At 45.5% G+C, this 9920-nt stretch overlaps 1 protein-coding gene across 1 annotated transcript in view; it reads right to left on the bottom strand.

Moving 5' to 3' along the window:
- C3AR1 (complement C3a receptor 1) overlaps positions 1-9294 on the bottom strand; it is a 14071-nt gene extending 4777 nt beyond the window's left edge. The window contains exon 1 of the mRNA XM_004610650.2: positions 9233-9294. The gene's annotated coding sequence lies outside the window, so the exon portion shown is untranslated. The remainder of the gene's footprint in view (positions 1-9232) is intronic.
- Positions 9295-9920: the final 626 nt, after the last annotated feature.

Genomic DNA, 9920 nt, shown 5'->3' with positions numbered 1-9920 from the left:
GGTTCTGCACTCAGGAATTACTCCTGGCAGTGCTTAGGGGACCCTATGGGATGCTGGGAATCGAACCCACGTCGACCGCGTGCAAAGCAAACGCCCTCCCCGCTGTGCTATCACTCCAGCCCCATCCTTTCAAAGGTTAATAGGAAAATATTCTACTGGGTATGTGCATCACATTTCGCTGCTTCTTTCAACTGTTGGATGTGTGAGTTGCTTCCCCCTTTTTGCTATTGTGTAAGCGCTGCTAGGAAACATATGTGTAAAGGCAAATTGTTTTATCAGCTTCTTTCTTTTTTCCAGGTAGTGTTGCTGCAATGCACTGGAAAACAGTACTTGATGAAATACCAGCAGATGATACGAGTTTCCCTCCAACTTACCCACAAATACTTTTCTAGCTCATTTGTCCATAATTTTAACCAGTCTAGGATCTCATTTTGCATTTGGATGCTATACATTTTTTTTTTTGGTTTTGGGGGCACAGTTGGTGGTACTCAGAGGCTACTCCTAGCTCAGTGCTCAAAGGTCAAAGGTCACTCTGGGGGTTGCCCAGGGAGCCATACCATACCAGGAATCAAACCCAGGCTTCCTGCATGCGAATCATGCGTTCCAGCCTTAGGAGCTGTCGCCTTGGCCCTGAATGTTATGTTTAAGTCCTTTCATTTAGCCTATTTCTCTTTTTCAGAAGATACTGACTCAGGCCCAAGAGATCGAACAAAGGATGAGTCACTGACCTGGGTTCAAATCCCACGTGTGGTCCCCCAGCACCACCGGGAGTGATCCCTGAGCACAGAACCCTCAGCATAGCTGGGTGTGGCCCCCCGAACATAGACCTCTGCCTCCCCCTCAAACCCCCTTCCCCCAACCCACCAAAATACTGACTGGTTTTGGGTTCTTTTGTTCTCATGACACTTTTTTTTCTTTTTTTTGGTCACACCCGGCAATGTTCAGGGGTGACTCCTGGCTCATGCACTCAGGAATGACTCCTGGCGGTGCTCGGGGGAACCCTATGGGATGCTGGGAATCGAACCTGGGTCGGCCGCCTGCAAGGCAAATGCCCTCCCCGCTGTGCTTTTGCTCCAGCCCCAGATACCCATTTTTAAATTTTTCTGAGTCATTTCTGGCGGTGCTTTTGGCTGGGCCATATGCAAAGCAAGTACTCTACCTGCTCCAGCGCTTCACCACACACTTTTATTCTTTCTTGGCTTTTTGGGTCACACCCAGCAATGCTCAGGGGTTCCTCCTGGCTCTGTACTCAGGAATGACTCCTGGCGGTGCTCAGGGGACCATACAGGGTGCCGGGGATTGAACCTCCCTGCTGGACTATTGCTCTGTCCCCACAACACACTTGTTAGCCTTTTTTTTTACTTTGTCTTCTGCCCATCCGTTAAAATCACCTCTGTGGAAAATGCAAACATCTTTGTCTCTGTCTTAATTCTTCATCAAATAATTCAAAATGTGGATTAGTTGATACTTTGACTGCTTTTTTTCTTTTTTTTCTTTTAGGGTCACACCTGACGATGCACAGGGGTTACTCCTGGCTCTGCACTCAGAAATTACCCCTGGTGGTGCTCAGGGGACCATATGGGATGCTGGGAATTGAACCCGAGTCAGCCGCATGCAAGGCAAACGCCCTCCCTGCTGTGCTATTGCTCCAGCCCCTACCTTAACTTCTTAAGACTCACTTCCAGAGACACTAGTGTGCTTCCGTAACTGTCACCACGCTCAGATGCCATCTCTATAGCTCTCCTGAATGAGTCGCCATTCCAAGCCAATAGCACTTGGCATTCCTTGATCAAAGCTACTAATGGCATCATCTGAAATGATGTCCTTCACCTCTACCCCCCCCCTTTTTTTTTACCATCTTCAATGTCTATCTGTTTAGATTAGTTAAGGTCAGGCTTAAACGTTTTGTCTTCCTTGAAACCTTCTCTTGTAATCCTAGTTAGAAATAAGCCATTTAAATATATTTTGCGCTTGTGGTTGAACAACTTTTTTCATATTCTCCCTGCAACAGCACACTTTTTTTTGGTGGGGTGTCACACCCAGCTATTTTCAGGACTTACTCCTCGCTCTGTGCTCAGGGATCATTCCTGGTGGGCTTGGGTGACCACATGGGTACCAGGGATCAGACTTGGGTTGGCAGCATGCAATGAACATTTTATTTGTTTGTTTTTTTTGCTTTTTGGGTCACGCCTGGAGATGCATAGGGGTTACTCCTGGCTCTGCACTCAGGAATTACTCCTGGCGGTGCTCAGGGGACCATATGGGATGCTGGAAATCGAACCTGGGTCGGCCGAGTGCAAGGCAAACGCCCTCCTCGTTATGCTATTGCTCCAGCCCCTTGTCTCGTATTTATCACTGTGGTTGTGTTTTCTATCCTTCCGGTTTGAAATGCCATGCCGGACAAAACAATGAGTCCTGTTCCTATACATTTTTTGCACAGAGTTTAACACAATGCCTTATATGATATAAAAATGAAAGATTATTTAAAGCTGAAGAGTTAGTACAGTGGGTAGAGCACTGGGCCTGCAAGTGGACATCCAGGCTCAATCCTTGGCCCCCCCCATAAGATCTCCTGAGGTCACCAGGGGTGATCCCTGAGCACAGAGCCAGGAGCAAACCCTGAACACTTCTAGGTATGGCTCAAAAAAAAAAAACCACAAAAGATGAAAGATTATTTGAATGGGAGGGTGCTTGTTTTATTTTTTCCTTCCCTTTTTTTTTTGGGTCACACCCGGTGATGCACAGGGGTTACTCCTGGCTCATGCACTCACGAATTACTCCTGGTGGTGCTCAGGGGACCATATGTGATGCTGGAAATCGAACCTGGGTAGGCTGCATGCAAGGCAAACGTCCTCCCCGCTATGCTATCGCTACAGCCCCTATTTTTTCCTTTCTTGACTAAATATAAAAAAATATATTCTTAGGGGATATTTATACACTGTGGTGCCCAGTGGATACACCTGGCTCTGTTCTCAGGGGCCAGCATGTCTGGTATTATCTTTCCAGTCCCTGCAATTTTTTTTTTAATTAAAAAAATTTTTTTAGGAGCTGGAGCGATAGCACAGGGCGTAGGGTGTTTACCTTGCACTCGGCCAACCCAGGTTCAATTCCCAGCATCCCATATGGTCCCCTGAGCACCGCCAGGCATAATTCCTGAGTGCATGAGCCAGGAGGAACCCCTGAACATCTCGGGTGTGACCCCCCTGTTTGGGATACTGTATTGCAGACAGGAATATTTTCCCCTTTTCAGCTACCTTCAGAAAATAATTTCAGAGGCAGTTTTCCTTCTCTCACAGAAGCCTGGTTGGTCTTTGACATGCAGATGGTGTTAGCCAGGCCTGACCTTTGAGATATTGTAAATTGTAGGCTCTCGCCCAGCCTAGTCTTTGGGATGTAGATTTCAGGTGCAGGGCCCAGTTTTGTCTTTGGGATGTAAATTCAAGTGCTTTTAGCCCAAGGAAGGTTTCAGTTTTGGTTTTGCATCTTCTATCCGGAGGCCTAGATTACTGGCCTGCGGATACAAGGAAATAATGTTGCCTCAATGTTCTTCCTGTAACATCTTTTGATGCCTTTGGTGACGTCGCTGTACTGCGCCCTTTAGGGGTACCATGATCAATAAAAGGAGGTCCACGAGGCCCTCTGCCTTTGCTAAGAGCCAGAGCGAGCCTTAGTCCTCCAATCAATGCATTTCTTCCGCGTTCCTATCTCAGCGCCTCTGACTGCACGAATGTTCACGCAACACCCCCCCCCAAAAAAAAGCAAAAAAATTTTTTTTTTATTTTATAAAGTAGTTTGGGTTGGAGCAATAGTACAGCGGGTAGGGCATTTATTTGCCTTGCACACGGCCAACCTGGTTCGATTTCTCCGTCCCTCTCGGAGAGCCCACAAGCTACCTAGAGTATCCCGCCTGCACAGCAGAGCCTGGCAAGCTCCCCGTGGTGTATTCGATATGCCAAAAACAGTAACAACAAGTCACACAATGGAGATGTTACTGGTGCCCATTCGAGCAATTCGATGAACAATGGGATGACAGTGCTACAGTGCTATAAAGTAGTTCACACTATTTGATGACATTTAATATTCAAACACCAATTCCACCACCATTACACTTTCCCACCACCATATTTCAGATGTTTCCATTCTGAATCCCAATCCCTGTCCCAAAACAAAACTGAAATAATATATTTGCATTGTTTGTTATGGAAAACTGCTGAAAATGTTCCAAAAAAGTATCCTTAGAGGAAAGAGTGTAAAGATAGTTGTATTTCACCCAAGGGTCATTAAGCCCTTCTATAAGAGATCACTAACATGTTGCTAAAGGTTGAGACTTGTGTGCTTTTATATCTATCTATCTATCTATCTATCTATCTATCTATCTATCTATCTATATCTGTAAAAAAATATTTCGGGGCTGGAGTGATAGCACAGTGGGTAGAGTGTTTGCCTTGCACTCGGTCGACCTGGGTTCAATCCCCGGCATCCCATATGGTCTCTCCAGCACTGCCAGGAGAATTCCTGAGTGTATGAGCCAGGAGGAACCCCTGTGCATCGCCGGGTGTGACCCAAAAAAGAAAAAAAAATATTTCCCTCTAAGATTGGTTGCCTGCTACTTTGAACCCCATCAACTGTAGAGTGGTACTCTTGGAGTCTGGGTAGGGTGTATGGTATGAAGTGTCCAGAAATAGGTTCACTCGTGGGTGAGGCTTGGCCTGAGCCTGTGGGGAGCAGCCGTGAGCATGGCAACAGTTGTGTTCTGGAGGTTTCCTGCTGCTGGGGCTGGGTCCCTTGGGGCAGAGCGGGGTCTCACCTGCCCACCTCTGGGTTTTCCCGAGTGAAATAGCCTGGTGAAAAATTCTTAATATATCACTGTATCACTGTCATCCTGTTGTTCATTGATTAGCTCGAGTGGGCACCAGTAACGTCTCCATGGTGAAACTTGTTGTTACTGTTTTTGGCATATTGAATACGCCACGGGTAGTTTGCCATGCTCTACCGTGTGGGTGAGATACTCTCGGTAACTTGCCAGGATCTACAAGAGGGACGGAGGACTCGAACCCAGGTTTGGCTGCGTGCAAGGCAAACTCCCTACTCTGTGCTATCTGTGCTATTGCTCCAGCCCACACAGAGAGACATATTAATTTAAACTATGAGCAAAAGCAGCTGAATTGTATAACAACATTTTAAATAAGTGATTCTGGAGTAACAGCATTCACAGTCAAAAAAGTACAGCGGGTACTTAATCTTGGCCTGAACCTTACACGCTATATGAAAATGAGCTGAAATTGGATCATTCTACTTAAATGTAAAATGATAGGGGCCGGAGCGATAGCACAGCGGGTAGGGCGTTTGCCTTGCACGCGGCCGACCCGGGTTCGATCCCTGGCATCCCATATGGTCCCCCAAGCACCGCCAGGAGTAATTCCTGAGTGCAAAGCCAGGAGTAACCCCTGAGCATCGCTGGGTGTGACCCAAAAAGAAAAAAAAAAAAGAAAAAAAATGTAAAATGATAATATTTTTAGAGTAAAAAACATAAAATATTATACCTTTCAACATATAAAAAGAAAAATTGGTCAATGGAACCTCACTATAATTCAACACTTTTTCTGTGAAAGACTTAAGAGGTGAGAATACAAATTATAATCCTGCAATAGAGAAAAAAAAATTACCAATCGCATAAAAAAAAACCCAAAACTCAACAGTAAAACAAATTATGTAAAAGATATTGCCATAAATATGTAGCATAACAATGTACCGGAGAAATTGTATAGCTGTCATTTAAATACATGAAAAGATATTCAACTCATTAGTGATTAGATAAAGTGAACCAAAACCACTGAAAAACTCTATACATATATTTTTAAATGGCAATTTTACAAATGATGACACTAAATTCTGGAGATAAATGATCTCATACACTGCCAATGGGGAGTAATAGAATATGACTTCTAGAGAATATATAATCTTTTTTTTTTTCTGACCACACTTGATGGTGCTCAGGGCTTACTCCTGGCTCTGTGCTCAGGGCTTACTCCTGGCTCTGTGCTCAGAGATTACTCCTGGCTCTGTGCTCAGGGCTTACTCCTGGCTCTGTGCTCAGGGCTTACTCCTGGCTCTGTGCTCAGAGCTTACTCCTGGCTGTGCTCAGGGTTCTGGGGATTGAATGCAGGTTGATCACATGCAAGGCAAGAGTCCCGCCCACTACACTATTTTATACACTAAGAAAGCAATGTCTTCTAGCTTCTTTTGTTTCTTTTTCTTTTTCCCCATTCCCAATTCTTACTTTTGCTGTCATGGATTTTTAGAGTTCCTTTTTAGAGCAGTTTATTTTTAGCTTATTTTCTTGCTACTTGGCAGTAATTCAGCTGAACTAAAACATTGTCATTGCCATAGGGACTTTTGTGGTTTTTTTTTTTTTTTTTGGTGGGGGGCCATTCTGGGGATCGAACCCCAGGCCTGACAGAGGCAAGCACATGCTCTACCACAGAGCTCCCACCCCAGCCCTCTCATTGGGTCCTATACAGTTAGCAGAAGTTAAAACAGCGAAGTCAACAAAATAACAATAGAGAAATGTTTCTATTCCTCTTTTGGTAGCCTTACTTAGATATTTAAATGTTATCAGAGACCTGTTTCCTGGCCCCGTGCTATACCTGCCAGCTCTTGTGGGCCGTTGCTTTAGTCTAGAGCACGTTGCTTTATAGATCCGTAAACTACTGAGTATGGCTGGAGCGAGAGCACAGTGGGTAGGGCGTTTGCTTTGCATGCGGCCGACCCGGGTTCGATTCCCAGCATCCCATAGGGTCCCCTGAGCACTGCCAGGAGTAATTCCTGAGTGTAGAGCCAGGAGTAACCCCTGTGCATCGCCGCTGGGTGTAACCCAAAAAACAAAAAAAATTGCGAATGCAGTGGACAGAATGGTCTCATTGAGAGGAAACTAGGCAAGCATCTTCCCTTTTCTCTGCTTTGGTTTTACCGTTTGTCATGCAGAAACTCAGTGCAACTAGAGAGTACACAGGGTCTGAAGACTGTCAACCCTCTCTCTTTCATTTTTTCTATAGAGAATCACCAAATGGAATATCCTCCCTGAAAAGAGCATCCTCTAGAACTCAGCTCTATTTTAGATAGCATTTATTATGCTTTTCTTTTCTTTCTTTCTTTCTTTCTTTTTTTTTTTTTGCTTCTTGGGTCACACCCAGCAATGCACAGGGGCTCTGCACTCAGGAATTAACCCTGGCGGTGCCCAGGGGACCATATGGGATGCTGGGAATCGAACCTGGGTTGGTCTCGTGCAAGGCAAATGCCCTAACCGCTATGCTATCGCTCCAGACCCCGTTATTATGCTCTTCTTTCTCCCTTTCTTTCTTCCTTCCTTCCTTTCTTTCTTTCTTTCCTTCTTTCTTTCTTTCTTTCTTTTCTTTCTTTCTTTCTTTCCTTCTTTCTTTCCTTCTTTCTTTCTTTCTTTTCTTTCTTTCTTTCTTTCTTTCTTTCTTTCTTTCTTTCTTTCTTTCTTTCTTTCCTTCTTTCTTTCTTTCTTTCTTTCTTTCTTTCTTTCTTTCTTTCTTTCTTTCTTTCTTTCTTTCTTTCTTTCTTTCTTTCTTTCTTTTAATTATCTGTTTTGAAGTGGAAAATTATGAATTAGCGTTTTTATCTCTCAGTACAGGGATCATTTCTTTCTTTCTTTTTTCTCTTTGGGTCACACCCAGTGATGCTCAGGGGTTCCTCCTGGCTCTGCACTCAGGAATTACCCTGGTGGTGCTCTGGGGGACCATATGAGATGCTGGGAATCGAACCCACGTCGGCCGCGTGCAAGGCAAATGCCCTACCCACTGTGCTATTGCTCCAGCCCCTCTTACACACCTTAAGTATTTTTTTGATTTAGGGTCAGATCTGACAGTGCTCAGGGCTTATTCCTGACTGGGTGGTCAGCAATAACTCCGACAGTGCTCGGGCCATATGCCAGGCCAGGGATCAAACTGGGTCAGCTGCATGCAAAGCAAGTGCCTTACCTGCTGTACTATTTCTCTGGCCCTGACAGAATTGAAAACCATGTCTTACATGATATAAAGATGGAAGATGGGGGCTGGAGAGATAGCACAGCAGGTAGGGTGTTTGCCTTGCATGCGGCCAACCCGGGTTCAAACCCCAGCATCCCATATGGTCCCCTGAGCACAGCCAGGGGTAATTCCTGAGTGCAGAGCCAGGAGTAACCCCTGTGCGTTGCCAGGTGTGACCCAAAAAGCAAAAAAAAAAAAAACAAAAGATGAAAGATGACTGAAATGAATGTTCATGGGGAAGGAGTTCCAGTTTTTACTTTTTCAACTATGATAGCAAAGAAAAGTAGGTTTGGGACGCAAATATTCATGAGTAGCTGAGAGAATCCCTAGCAATAAGAAATGAGCAACGGGGCTGGAGCGATAGCACAGCGGGTAGGGCGTTTGCTTGCACGCGCCCGACCCGGGTTCGATTCCCAGCATCCCCATACTGGTCCCCCGAGCACCACCATGAATGATTCCTGAGTGCAGAGCCAGGGGAGTCAGCCCTGAGCATTGCCAGGTGTGACCCCCCCAAAAAAAAACTGGAAAAGAAATGAGCAACAATTTTTAAGAAAGAAGGAAATGAGAAAAATAAGAAAAAAAACATGTAGAGGACAATAGATTATCAGTGAGTTGAAAAAACAAAACCAAAAATAAAATGACGTGAAGAAGTTGGACTCTAAAGTGTTACAGAGGGGCCAGAAAGATAGCACAGAGGTTAAGGCATTTGCTTTGCACTTCACAGACTCTGGTTTAATCCCTGATGCCACTACAGTTTCCCCAAGCACCACCAGGAATGGCCTGATCACACAGCCAGGAGTCAACCCTGAGCATCCCTGGGTATGCCCCCAAACTAACGAACAGACTAATAAGTATTTGATGGGGAAACACAGAAAAGGAAGAATGGGATAAAATTTGCAATTGGTTCCAGAAAGAAGCTATAATATCTGAAATCACAATAACAAAACGAACAGGTAGGGGACCACGTAGCAGAAGAACAGTGGCCACAGAAATACTAGGGTAGAAATAGAAATTGAGGAGGAGAGGAAGGTTGACTGTCTACATCTGCAGAACTTAAGACTTTGAGACTTCTTTTAGCCCACAGATTAAAGGAAGCGTAGAAAGAAGTCATTCTCCAACCGGGTCCCCCAATAAGCGAAATAAGCGAGGCACAAATTATCGGGAAAATCAATTTTTCTTACCCAAAGCCCGAGTCTGCGGGAGCCCTGGGGACCTCTGGAGATTTCCCCTGCGGTGTCTTCTGCTCCCCACTGACCACACAAGGCAAGTCATGAAGGGTGTTAGGAAATGTGCTGAGTCCTTCCTTCCTCTCTGAGCTTCTGATGATAAATCAGACCTCACACTTGGCACTCTCAGAATTCACAGAAGAGTTTCAAAAACGAATTCTCATAGACCAAGAGTTTTTTCACAGGAGGCTGGGACTGGCAGAGTGGCAGAGAGAGAGAGAGTGAGATAAAGAGAGAGAGAGGGAGGGAGGGAGAGAGAGGGAGGGAGAGGGAGAGAGAGAGGGAGAGGTAGTGAGAGAGAGGGAGAGGTAGTGAGAGAGAGGGAGAGGTAGTGAGAGAGAAGGAGAGAGAGAGGGAGAGGTAGAGGTAGGGAGAGGGAGAGAGAAAGGGAGAGGTAGCGAGAGAGGGAGAGAGAGGGAGAGGTAGGGAGAGATAGTGAGAGAGAGGGAGAGAGAGGGAGAGGTAGGGAGAGATAGTGAGAGAGAGGGAGAGAGAGGGAGAGGTAGTGAGAGAGAGAGAGAGAGGGAGAGGTAGGGAGAGATAGTGAGAGAGAGGGAGAGAGAGGGAGAGGTAGTGAGAGAGAGGGAGAGAGAGAGGAAGAGGTAGTGAGAGAGGGAGAGAGAGAGGGAGAGGGGGAAAAGGG

Source organism: Sorex araneus, chromosome 6 (genome assembly GCF_027595985.1).
Source record: "Sorex araneus isolate mSorAra2 chromosome 6, mSorAra2.pri, whole genome shotgun sequence".
NCBI classification, from domain to species: Eukaryota; Metazoa; Chordata; class Mammalia; order Eulipotyphla; family Soricidae; genus Sorex; species Sorex araneus.
This window is presented reverse-complemented; position numbering and strand designations above follow the sequence as displayed.